The following is a 13,565-nucleotide window of genomic DNA, read 5'->3' as shown; positions in this document are numbered from 1 at the left end:
TTTTCCTTCCTCATAAACCCTTTCCTTTCTCTCACATTTCATATGCCTACATACCTGATGGTCACCCTCAGTATTAGATCTGAGATCACTTGAAATATCTAAATTAAGTACTTGAACATTTTAAGTGGTGTAGGTAAGTTCAGTGTTGATACGTGAATGTAGGCACCGCCAAATGGATCATGAGGCATTGATCTTCATGGCAACCATTAAGTGCTAATCATTAGACTACCCCATGGAGGAAACATGTTTCATTTAAAAATAAACCGGCAGCTCCAGGCATACACAGCTATGGCTTATTTCATGTTCTTTTAAGATAGATGATATCGGGCCTGTTCCCATTTTCTGATTTGAAAAATGGGGTCTAATGCCAGTTCGAGCTGAATTCTTTCTTTTTCATTTTGTTTTAGAACTGGCAGCTTTGTTGACCCATCCTTCCCTCCCTCTGTAAGCATCGATTCATACAGCAAACACTTTTTGAGGGGTCCACAAAGAGACACTAAAGACTCATTTAGTTCTGACGGTTCCAGCGCAGGTCCACGGTGCAGTGACATCTAAACTTGTGGTCAACTTGAGTGGTTTGAGAGATGAATAAAGCCCTCTTTCCTGGGTGGCTTGATGGGCCATGGGGGTGTCATCACTGGCCTGTGTCTGACCCCTGACCCCTGACCCCTTCCTCTTGGGTGCTGTTTGCTCTAGATTCCACCATGCCCTTTTGCCATGGCATTCTTGCCTCGGTGTCAGGTGCCTGTGGGCAGAAACCTCTGAAACTATAAACCTCAAGTAAATTTCTTCTTTAAATTGAGGCCATCAGGCAGTTTGCCCCAGCAGTGGGAAGGCTGACCAATCAGGTACTGTGAAAGAAGGGCAGAGCTGAGCGCAGGGACATCTGTGGAGCACTGGCGTGTTTGTTTCATGCCCTGACACTCAGATGTTGAAGTACAAGCACCAAGCTGAGGGTGCTGGGGAGTGATTAGGCCATGAGTGTGGGGCACGATGTGAGTGTCCTTTGCAACGAGCCTGGGGAATCCTCTGGCCTCTTCCACTGAGTAAGCAGACAGTGACAAGACGCTATCAAAGAGGAGGCAGGCCTCAGAGGACAGCACGTCTCTGGGTGTCTTGTTTCAGGCTTTGCAGGTTCTAGAACAGGTAGAAATAAATCACTGTTGTTGTTGGAAGCCCCTCAGCCGATGGTATTCTGCGCCGTAGCTTGAGTACACGAGGAGTCTCGACCTAGGTTCTGCAGAGGGCGCTGCTGCTTGTGCTGAGCCTCCAAGGTAAGAATGCCATGGCCTCAGAAGCTGCCGGTGGGACACGTGGCAAGCACCATCTAAAGCCTGTGCAAAATCCTGCCACGGAGAATTTTGTTTGCTATGCCAATGCTAAATATTAGAGTGAATTTAAATAGGGGATTAAATAGCGGACACTTGGGAAGAACTTTCATCTTCATGATCAGGAATTTGAACTTTACTACATGGGCAGTATATGAGCTATGCATGCATTTTTTTTCCTTTCTTTTCTCTCTGAGACAGGGTCTTGCTATGCAGTTCAGGCTGGCCTTTTAGCTCATTTTGTAGCCCACGCTGGTCTTGAACTACAATGATCCTTGTGCCTCAGCCTCCTGAGTGCTGGGACTACAGGTATGTGCCATCAGGTTTGGCCACCAGTGGATTGTAGGTAGTGAGATGACACAGAAATATTTGCAGTTTGACATGTTCCTTTTAGTAAGAATAGGGAATACATAGAAAGGGGTATGGGGTTCATGAAATTGGATTGATTGGTGTCTTGATTTACATCTATTTTAATTTTTAAAAAATCTTTTATTTATTTGCTACAGAGTCTCACTACACAGCTCGACTCATAGTGAGCCTCCTATCTCAGCTTCCTCAGTGCTGGGTTTGCAGGTATAACACCATGCCCAGTTTCAGTGGCCAGCACAGCAGGTTCGAGGGCTGACACGGCCTGTGGTACTGGGGATCAAACCTGGATCCCTGTGCTTGCCAGGCAGGAGCTTAGACTGCTGAGCTGTCTCCCTGGACCTCTTGGTTTATATCTAAATTGACACTCATGGTCTCATGTATCCAAGGAAGGGCTTTGGGGAATGGATGGTGGGTGTACAGTAACTAGATCATCCACTGATTAGGTTAGCATGGTTCTGGGTGATCCTAAATGGATTTACTATAGATGCAATACTTAGCCTGCAGGTGAGTAACACCAAGCATTATGTTTGTAGCCTGAATGAAATAAAAAGAGAAAAGAAGGCTTGCTGCTGCTATTTGTTTGCTTTTTAGCCTCCCTGGCATGGAGTGTTTCTTTTAAGACATGCCCCTCTGCTGTGCTGTCCTGCTTGGATCCAGAGGAATACAGATTGAAACAGCTCCAAACTGAGATGCGATAAACTTCTCTTCCTGGCTGTCAGGTATTTTAGGCTAATAATAAGAAAGTAGTGAAGAAAGGTTCTAGGCCAGGGTTTGAGGAGTGCTCAGAGCTTCCTTTAACCCCAAAACAATTTTTAGGACACTTCACCTAAATCAGTCTCTCTCTCTCTCTCTCTCTCTCTCTCTCTCTCTCTCTCTCTCTCTCCTCCCCCCATGAAAGTGCTCTCTTTAAATAAAATAACATCTAAGGAGGGTGGTATGTATCTAACCTCAGCTACTTTGAAGGCTGAAACTATAGGATTGCAAGTTCAAGATCAGCCTGGGCTACATAGCAAGACCTTATTTTAAAAAAAAAGAAAGAAAAAAAATAGAGAAAGAAAGAAAGACTAAGATACAGCTTGAGGTAAAATGCCCTCATTTATCCCCAGTATCCGAATCTAAACCAAAACAATAAACATACAAAACCTATTCATTAATTTGTACAATTTTTTTTTCAGTTAAAAATTAGTTATAGGGCTGTGCAGACAGCTCAGCAGACTAAAGGGCCTGCTTACCCAGACACAGGGTCCTGGTTCAAGACTCGTGGTGCCCTGACAGCCCCGTCCCGGGCCACGCTGAGATGGTGTTTGAGACTGGGGTGATAGCATGCGCCTGTAATACCAGCGCTTAGGAGGCCGAAAATGAGGATCACTACGAGTCCAATCTGTGTAGTGAGACCCTATAGACTCTGTACTAAATATGTACAAAAATAATACTAATAAAATAAAAATTTAGTTTTAAGAAATGAAACCTACAGGGCATGAGGAGGCTGGGCAAGAGTGAGTGTGGGACACAGGAGGGAGGCAGCAAGGCTTGAAGGAGCTCTGTCTTGGGGCTTTTGTTTGCTTTCTGCTGAGTCCTAACTCCTAATGAAGGAAGGCGGAGGCTAAGGGGCCCTTGTCAATGGAGACTGGAATGGCAGCAAGGCCTGGCAGTGTCAGAGTGACTGTGGCTGCCTGGCTCCATCACCTTCATGCCTGCCCTGGCCCAGTCCTTGCCGGGACTCAGGGATGTCTGAGAATGATGGTGAGGATGATGAAGACATTGGGAGTATTCAATCTCTCCGCTGCTTTCTGGATTTCTGACTCTGGGAGCCGGCCGCACGCATGTACTCCGGACTCTGTCCCCTCATCCTTTAAGTGAGGATAGCGCAGTTGTTCTCATCCCATGAGCCAGGGCATTGTAGAGAGCTGGGTGACATCAATCACAGAGCAGGGACTTGATGAATAGCAGCTCTTTTATTATTCTTGTCCTAAGCTTAAATGATGCAGTCACATTATAGTTCAGACTATTTATACAGCAAGTAGTCTGGCTCATCAGGACAGGTGGCTCAGATTGTTGTAATCACATGGATTTATGCCACTTTCATTTCTCTGGGTTACTTTTTGTTGAACGTGTCTTGTCTCCATGTTTCTTTTTCTTAAGGCAGGTTCTCCCTGTAATTCAGGCAGTTCACTGCGGAGCCCGGCTGGCCTCGAACTTGCATCAGTCGGCCTGCCCTCTGCCTCCCGAGTGCTGGGGTTACAGGCGTGCACTGCCCTGCCCGGTTTGCATGTATTAATTTACTGAAATCTTTTCAGTGTCGAGGTTCTATTGCTGAGAATATCCCTATCTTGTAAGTTAAAAATATATTATTTGTTCTCAGATTGCTAGGTTGTTTGAGAAAACCTCACATGTGACGGAGTAGACTATCTCTGCTGTTTAAACCTGACTCATGGTATCCCATGTTAATAGTCTTTAAAACATGTTTAATCTGACTATGCTTAGAAAGTTGACTTAAATTGAATGTTTTTTGGGTTTTGATAACTCTTAACTACATGTTTCAAACATATCTGCCTGTGTTCTTGCATGTAATTTTTTTGTAACACATATCCACACCCAAATATGTACTCTTGTCAGCGTGGCTTCATTTAGTCAACCGCAATCTTCCTTACAAAGTAGTTCAACCTCTTTTTTGCCAGGTGTCCAACACAGCCCAATATTTCTATTATCCTTTGCCTTGCTTAAATAGAACTATTTTTTCTTGTAAACCTTTTAAAACCACATTTAAACTTTTTTCATGTTAATTGCCATATTTTATTTGTTCAGTTTGATCTATAAGGTGATGAACATGCAAAACTATTTTGTGTATGACAATTATTTTCTTCTGCACTGTTTTGTCACCAGACTTTTGGGTCTTTTCTCACCCAAGGCCATAATCAGTGCTGCTGATTAATTAGTTAATTCATAGGAATTAATTTTGAAAAAATATTGCCATGTTTAGCATAGTATGTGCCTTTCAGGTTATTTTGGATATTGTCATCTGTAATTTGTACTATGCAATTAAGGTACGAAAGTCTATTGAAAATTAGGCTTTGAGAAAAAAATACTAGGTTTTGAATAAAGATTTCAAAGTCTTCCATCAGTGATTCCTTCCAAAAGTATTAATGGTTTGTATTTATACCTTTTTTCTCATTTCTGTAGAAGTATGTTTATATGACTTTGGGATTGTCTTTAAAAATAGTCATTACCATCCTTTTTTTTTGGTAAATAATTTTAGAGAAAACATAAAGCAGTTTCTATTATTTTTATTGAAAGAGATTCAAAGTTAGATATATTTGCTTTTTAATTTTGTATTTATCCCTCACACCCATAATCACAGCTTTGGATCATGAATTAATCATAGCCTCTAGAAGTCTGCCTTACGACTGCATTAGGCTTTGAGGGAACAACTAGACACAGAGCATAATAATCACTTATGAGGGGGGGTGGGCTTTGTAAGTTACTTAGCATCTATAGGTGGTGCATTTCTTTCTTGCCTATAAAATAAAAACAATGATATCTCCTTCATCCAGTGGCTAGAGGGCTGAATGTCCCTTTAGAAGAACACACAGTGATCCTGACTAGACAGACTGTCATGAATAAGCACAACTACCTCAAAGAGACACTTTCCTCTTGCAAGAATGTAGTCCTTCTCTTTCTAAGATGATTCTTCACCACTCATGACTTCAGCAGGTCCCTGGCCAGCTCTTTCTACTACAAAGATGACTGGAAGCATACAGTGGAGAAGGCCAAGCACAGGCCCCATGGTTGGCCTGAGTTCTGCCTCAAGTACATTGCTCAGAACATGCTACTTGCCACAGGTACAGTGGTGTCATGGGAAGCGGCTAGAGGATGAAGTAGTTCTGATCAAGGTGGCATCTCAACCTTTGGCCAGGAAGCCCCAAGGCTGTGCTTCAGGACAAAGAAGCTCTCCTATATCCTGCATGCCCAGCAGGGGAAGGAGGCCTCCAACTATGTGGTAAAGTGCTACATTGAGACAGTTGACAAGGACATGTACTTCAAGGATGAATACCTGCAGATACAGGCTAAGCTCTAGGAGGAAGAATATGACTGTCACAACCCCCTCCCCCCCTGAGAAGGCAGACCTCATGTAGATGTGCATCACTGAGCTGCAGGAGGGACTGGGCAAACCCCTCTTCCACCTTGACCACTACATTGAGGACAAGCGCCACAAGTACAACTCCAACTCAGAATTTGTCCATGATGACAACATCTGCCTAACCCCACAGGTCTTCAGCCACTTCACATTTGAATGTTCTGGCCATCAGCTGATTGTGGTAGACATTAAAAGTGTGGGTGATCTCAGTACCAATCCACACTGAGACAAGCACAGATTTTGGAGATGGTGACCTGTGTGTCTGGGGCTTGGCTCTTTTCTTTTACTCATGCCTACAAGTATATTTGCAAGAACATGGGCCTGGCTCCTTTTGGCATCTTGCCCCAGAGCAGGATGCAGTGAATCAGAAGACCAAGCTACTGCAGTCAGTCAAGACTATGTTGAAGGGGACTGAGGAGAAGAGTGGAGTCCTTGAGTGCCCTCTGGGCCAGTGACCCTCCTCCTGCTCCTTCACCTCTCAGAGAACTCTGGAGTGGAGAGCATGACCAATGTGACCTTTGAGTGTCTCTCTTCCTCTCCTTCTTTGGCCACTCCACATGGTCACAAACTGGACCACCTCCACAGGCTGCTGTTTGATGACCTTGATGGCATGGTGCCCAGAGATGACTATTTGGACAACTACTGGGACTCTGAGGCCACTGGGGATAGTGGACTCTCCAGCGAGAGCAGTGGTAAGCTGGGTGACCCTGAGCCCCCAGAACATGAGTAGTCTAATGGCAGGCGGAGGTCAGAGTCTGAAGAAGACAACCTGGACAGTGCCAGGTGGGTCTGTGTGGGGACGTGGAACCTCCTCAACCTCTCCTGTCTCCATCTGCCAAGGCCTTCAGTTGTGGTTCTGGAAGTACAAAAACTTAATGCTCTGGATCTTGAAAAGAGACCCAGGAAGACTATTTTGGCTGTAATGTGTGAGAAAGAGGATGGCCTCCTCTGAAAGGAGCAGAAGTGAGACTGTGGGTCTGCAGTCTTCTACCTGGAGATGCAGAGACCTGCACAAGCTGGAGGCCGCTCTAGGCCTGAGTCTCCTGTACCCACAACTGCCCCACCCCATCCTGGCAATGACTTCTGAAGGAGATGGAGGAGGGTAAAACAAGAGGATTTGACAACTTATTGAAAGCAGCTGAAGCTGGCAACAGAAAATCTCTGACCCTTCTGGCACAAGCTTTTGACACGGGCCAGACATAAGTACCAAGACTGACTGGAGGCCCTGCTCTGGGTCAGCACTGCCCTGGGTCAGCACTGCCCTGGGGACCACGGACTGTGATGATCACTGTGAGTTCCATGGGATGCAGGACGAGCCCTGGCACAGGCTATGGGCCAGAGAGGCCAAGATGCTGCTCACAGGCAGCTGCGGCTTGGAGAAGGATCCACAGAGATTAGGGAACTGGTACACCCAAGCAGAAGAGGCAGCAATGGAAGACATGAGGGGCCAGCTCGCCAACCAGTACAATGAGAAGACAGAGGAGCCCTGGGCTTCAATGGAGGACTCTGAAGACTCTGAAAATCTCTGCCAGCTGGTCTGGGGCCAACGGGCAAGACAGGACTCAAGATGTTTTTTTTTTTTTTTTTTTTTTGTGGTACTGGGGATTGAACTCAGGACCTTATGCTTGCCAGGCAAATGCTTATTCTATTCAGCTATGTCCCCAGCCCACGTTTGGGAGAAGGAAAGTATTTTTGGGGTGCTGTAAACTGCCTTTTGTATCTCTTTTTGTTGACTCTTGAAAAAATCTTTGCTACCACTAGTAATGCTGCAGCTGTCACTGAAGGTAGTATTTGAGGGCAGTGGGGTTGATAATGTAGCCTAATGAACCAACGTATTGCTTTAAAAAAAGGATTCTTCAACACTTCCCTTTGGTGTTCCATGTCCTGCTTGCACAAAGAGACCTTGCCTCGCACTTCACGGAAGAGCAATGCGCAGCCAGGAAGCCTGTATCTTTCTTCCTCCACTCAGCCTCCCACCACACCCCCTTCTGAGCTTGGGCTGGCTGAGCCCTCCCCTGCCCGCATGCCTGAGCGGGACTGTGGGCCTGTGCTCTCAGTGTGGCCTGGCTCTAGCTTTCCTTCTGTAGCTGGGGACTTTGGTCCTGCAGTTTCTCCTCTCTCCTGCATCGTTCATTTCCCCCCCATGGATCATTACCACTAATAAGTTCTAGTGTAATCGAGTTGTGAATAAGCTCTTGAGTGATCCCATATCCTCCTTTATCAGTTGCTTCAATTTTGTTTTCCTTCTCAATGCATCTTCCCAAAGCAGTTGCTATGCTCACTGCCCTTTGTTTTCTTACTTCCTTGCCTCTATTTCCTTCAGCTTCTATCTTCCTTGGTAGTAGACAGCTGACGGGCGAAGAGAACTTTCAACTTTTTACTGCTCAAGTTCTCTGGCTACTTTTTGCACTTTTGTTCCATCTATGACTTCTCAGTAGCACTTGACCCTGTTAGCCACTTACTTCTGCTATCCACTTCTCTTGTCTTTGTTAAATTTTCCTTTTTTTATTATTATTACTTTTTAAATGTATTTGGGACAGGGTCGCACTGCACAGCTCTGACTCATAGTGATCCTCTTGTATTCATCCTTCCCAGTGCTGGGATTACAGGCACACACCTACACGCCCAGTCTCAGTGGCCAGCTCAGTGCACCTGGGGGTGGAGCTGGAGGGGCATGTTGTGGCAGGTATCAAACCCTGGATCCTGTTCTTGCCTGAGCAAGCACTCAGTCCTCTGAACTATCTCACCAGCCCTCTTTTGTCTTTGTTGCACTGTGGTCTTCATGAGGCACAGAACTTTCTCCCTTCTTGATTATTCCAGGCATGACTCTCTTCTCTTTCTTTGCTGCTAGACTCTCCTTGTCTGCCAGCCCTAGAACATTAGAAGACCCAAGGACATGGAAATGGCAAGGTAAAATGTAGGAGTCATTCCTGCTTCCTGTCTTTTCTTCCCAGTATGCCAACCCATCGCTGAAGACAGTAAGTGCTGGGTGACATGTCCAGAGTCTATCTGGCTTTATCCATGTCTAAACAGTCAGCAATCATCTCAGTAGGACTCTTCACCTCTAGTTTGCTTCTTTGCAAGTGGTCCTGTAGTATGAGCCAAAATAATGTTTTCAAAACACAGGCAATATTATTTTATTCCATTACACAAAACCCATCCATGGCTTTCTCGTCACCCGGAGAACCTTCACTCTCTACAGTGTGGTCTGTTTATCTTGTACCCCTCAGTCATCCCCCATCAATTGCTTAAGCTCACTGAGCTCATTAAGTTCTACCTTTTGCATCAGCCTGTTAGCTCACAGATATGGGCATTTCAAGATGTCAGCTATAATATTAGTTACTCTCTTTACAAATAGCCACTCTCCATTCCCGTTTGGACATATAATTTGGGGCTATAGTTTTGGGTAACAATGAGAAATTGGCACTCAGTTTTTCTCAAGATTTGTTTTGTTGAATGAGTGATTTTTGGTATTGTGCAGCCTCAGCCTAGAAGGCTAGGGTGGTGCTGATGCTATTGGGAAAAGAGAATAATACAGTATGAAACGGCATTGAAAGGATAATTGGAAAGGAATTCAACAAGATCGTTTTGGAAAGGGAGAAATTTTACAGATTAAATTTTCAAAAGCTATGAAAATATTCTGAACTTTGCAGAAGACTAACATAAGAGGCTTTCTAACTTTAAGCCTTAGAAAAACAACACGAAAATTCACATACCTTTACAGATTTAATTCTAAATTACTTTTAATATTTTTGCAATTTTTATGGATAAAATGTGTACATTTAAAACACTTGCTCAGTTTTTATCCCCAAAGGATCTTATACTCTTCTCTCTGAAATTTGTATTTTTCACTTAAAACACACTGTGGATAGCTTTCCAGGTTAATATTTAAAACTATGGCTCATGATTCCTCTGAGTACAAAGATTTAATAAGATGAACACACTGTACTTTGTTCACAGCCTTGCTGTGCATGTGACTTTTAGATTGTTTCCAGTTTTTTTCTATTATAAGCACTATTGTGATAAATATATTTAGAAGTGCAACTCCAGAAATCCAGAAATTTTTATGGAATCAATTCCTAAAAGGAATTGCTGAGACATTGGTCCTGAAGGTGGCTATCTGTAATCGTGTTTGCCAATTGGACTTGTAAAAACCATATTTCACTTTGCTTTGCAATTTGACAACCACTGGGGAGGCTTGGAGTCCATCCTCTCAGGACATGCTGACTGAGGACCTCACTGCGCTAAGTGATATGCTGCTCGGCTTCTGCAGCCCACGACTACTGAGTAGGCTTCACACTTTCTTTCTTTTTTTTATATATTTATTGCCATTTATACTTCTTCTTCTGAGAAGTGTGTATTCATAGCAGGTGCCCATTTTTGGATTGGGCCTTTGAATTTGGGGGGCCTGATATTTTTTTTCCATAATTTTATTGAGAGACAAATAGCAATGAGACAGTTGCAAATCAAATTGGTAGGACAGTTTCAATAATTAACACATTGCATGCTCTCTTCCTAGTGGTTATTGGCTGTACAAGATGCAGACATGCTATCTTATTTACAAACACTATTAGAACAAATCCCTCTGTTCATTAAGAGAATGTAACTATATAACTATCCTAACCATTTTGAATACATATACTCATAAGTGAAATAAATCAGACACACATGTGTAAATATCATATAGTTTCCCTAGTATAAGAACTCAAAAGAAGAAATACAAATAAAAAGGTATAATACAGCTAAAAGGAAAGCAAGAACTTGAGGCCTCACATTTTCTAACGTCAGATTCAATGCCCTTGTTATTTTGGTGGCTAGAAATATGCCAAGGTGAGAGACTAAATCTTAGAAACAATAAATGCCACCCACCCCAAGGCCACTTGGAAAGCATCTGTTATTACCTCTCTTTGTGGGTCAGAGACAGTGCTGGATAATCAGATACATCTATGATTACAGAGACAAAAGTTCCTGCTGTCATGGAGTTCATTTTCTTTGATGATCAAGAGACAGTTGATATAGAAAAGTAAATTATATTGATATTGTAATGTTGAAGTTAGTAATATAAGAAAAATGTAGAGCAATAGAAGGGGACTAAGAGTATGTGTGCTTTGTGCATGTGTGTACAGTATGCCGTGTGTCCTTGTGGGATGTCTATGGTACGCTGGCAGGTACCTGTGGTCTGCATTGCCAGGGTAGGCCTCTCAAGAGCAGGATGTTGAGCAGGCTTGAAGGAAGGGAAAAAAATAGGAGCCTCTAGCAGAAACTGTCCAGGGAGAGGATCCATCACTTCAGCAACCCCAGTGAGGAGTACACACTCTGTTTCCATGGACTAGTGAGGCAGGCAGTGTGGCGGGAAAGGAAGCAACAGGGGCGGGGGTGGGATAGGCTTCTGGGAAAGGCCGAGAGACACGGGCCCCAGGCACTGTAAGGCTTTCTGCTTTCCACGCTGAGTGAAATGGAAGCTGCTGCTAGTACTGTGGACTCAAGTTTGGAGGTTGAATTCCTAACCCGTAAGGTGGTGGTCAGATCAGGTGAGGCCTTTGGAGGTGATTAGCTCATAAGGGTGGAGTCCTTAGGAATAGCATTAGCGCCTCACAGAGAAGATCCCAGACAGCCCGCTGGGCCTCTTTCTTCAGTGAGGACAAAGCAAGAGGCCAGTTGTGGGCTACCACAGAGAAGCCCTCACTAAAAGTCACCCAGGCCACAGTGACACCTTGTCCCCAACGTCCATCCTCCGAGGACTGAAAAACAAGGCCTGTTGTTCAGAAGTACTCTGTGGTACTTCATTAAGAAATAAAGTGAAACAATCATGATTTGACCTGAGGAGTGACATGCCTTTATCTATGAAAAGCACATTTTCTTCAGTTTATGGATATTTTGAACTTCTATTTTTTGAGTGGCCTGTTTATATTTTCCATATAAACAGTTGAACTGCTTATTTGCTAATTTGCAAAAATTCTTCATATATTAGTTACAATTACCTTCTTCCTGTCATGCCATGTTTGACATATTTTTCTTGGTTGGTGGTTTGTTTTTGCCTTTGTTTAGGGTTGCTATGCTCTGCTTTTATGTAATTATGAAGCAAATATATAAATCATTTCCTCTTTGTTAACTGTGTTGTCTATCTATCCAAGACCTTTTTACTCTGATAAGATGATTTTTCTTTCAAAATTGTTAGCGATAATCTTTTTGCTTTCTTTTTTTTTTACAGTAAAAATGTTAAAGCTACCTCTAATCTTGTTTTGTAACATGAGGCATTCACTTAAATTTCATAAGGTCAGAGGTTGGTAAACTGTGGCTTACAATCAAATTTGGCCGACAGCCCATTTTTCTCAAAAAGTTTTATAACAACAAAGCATGCTTGTTTGCTCACTTACCTTCCTACCATGGCAGAGTGCTTTTTTTAAATTAATGTATTTATTGTAGGGTCTACAGGATCTCACTACACAGGTAGAAAGTTTTCAGCCTCCCAAGAGCTGGGATTACAGGAATACACCACCACACCCAGTCTCAATCACAGTCTTAATGTGCCCTGGGAGTGGGCCCGGCATGGCATGCTGGGAGATCAAACCTGGTTCCCATGTCTACCTAAGCAGGCACTTTAATCAGCTGAGTTATCTGGCTGGCCCCCAGAGTGCTTCTAAAGGACTATAACTTGAAGAGATAAAAATAGTTGACATCCAGCTATTTACAGAAAGTTTGTTTTAGCTGATGAATATACAATTCAATATTTCCTTTCCAAAAATCACAATTTCCTAATTAGAACATTACACATACCATGTATTTGTTACTAATTTCATTCTTCATTTAGTGCTGGTACCATTTGTTTCGTCCACTGATCGACTCGTGTCAGTATCGCTGTCATAATAGTTTGTGCAGATAAAACTTTGAAAAGCAAGTTGTGTTCCATTATTTGCTTTTCAAATTTACTCTGAAATTCTTAGGTACTTTTCCCTTTTCAGGAAAAAATTCCAGATAAAAGGCAAATAACTTGGAATTCTAACATCAATTTGAACCTAGAACTGGCAGCTTTGGAACGCTGACTCTTCCACCCTGAGAACGTTCTGTGTCTTCGTATTTACTCATGATTCAGTTTAAGTTCTTCTGTAGAGCTTTATAGACCTCTTCATATAGGTCCAGAAATCGGGCATTACATTTAATCTGTGATACTTGGTCCTTTGGGATACTCTTTTGCTGTAAGTAAGGTTCTTCTTTTTGGTATACTTTTTTTCTACCACTGAATTCTTAGGACTAAATATTCTAGTCAACTTTGATCCAGCCATCTTACTGAATCATCTTACTATTTTAAATGTGTTTTTAGTAATCTTTTGTGTTTTCAAGGCAAATCATTCAAAACAAGATATTTTTGCTTAGTTAGTGTTGAAACAGCTACTGTTGCTGTTTTTTTTCAAAGGATGACTTTCATAATTTATGATTATTGCTATGTTTTGTGGGGTATTTTTTAATTAGATTTTATGCATTTGGAAAGTTTCCTTGATTTCTATTTTGCTGAGAATTTTCATTAGGGATGTTTTTTCAGTTTATTAAATACTGTATTAGCACATGTTGACATAATCATATACTTTTTGCTTTTTTGTATCCTTTATTGTTGTAATAAGTTATAATAGTAAATTAGCTTCATGCTAAATCCATAGTCACAAGGTGTAATTTGCTTAAAATGTGACACTCTAAAGTGTGATGTTATATTTAGTTTGATTCAGTTTTCTAGAATG

At 42.6% G+C, this 13,565-nt stretch overlaps 1 pseudogene; it reads left to right on the top strand.

Moving 5' to 3' along the window:
• Positions 1–977: 977 nt before the first annotated feature.
• On the top strand, positions 978–12,875 carry LOC101586184 (annotated as a pseudogene).
• Positions 12,876–13,565: the final 690 nt, after the last annotated feature.

This window comes from Octodon degus, unplaced genomic scaffold (genome assembly GCF_000260255.1).
Source record: "Octodon degus isolate 3935 unplaced genomic scaffold, OctDeg1.0 scaffold00014, whole genome shotgun sequence".
NCBI classification, from domain to species: Eukaryota; Metazoa; Chordata; class Mammalia; order Rodentia; family Octodontidae; genus Octodon; species Octodon degus.
This window is presented reverse-complemented; position numbering and strand designations above follow the sequence as displayed.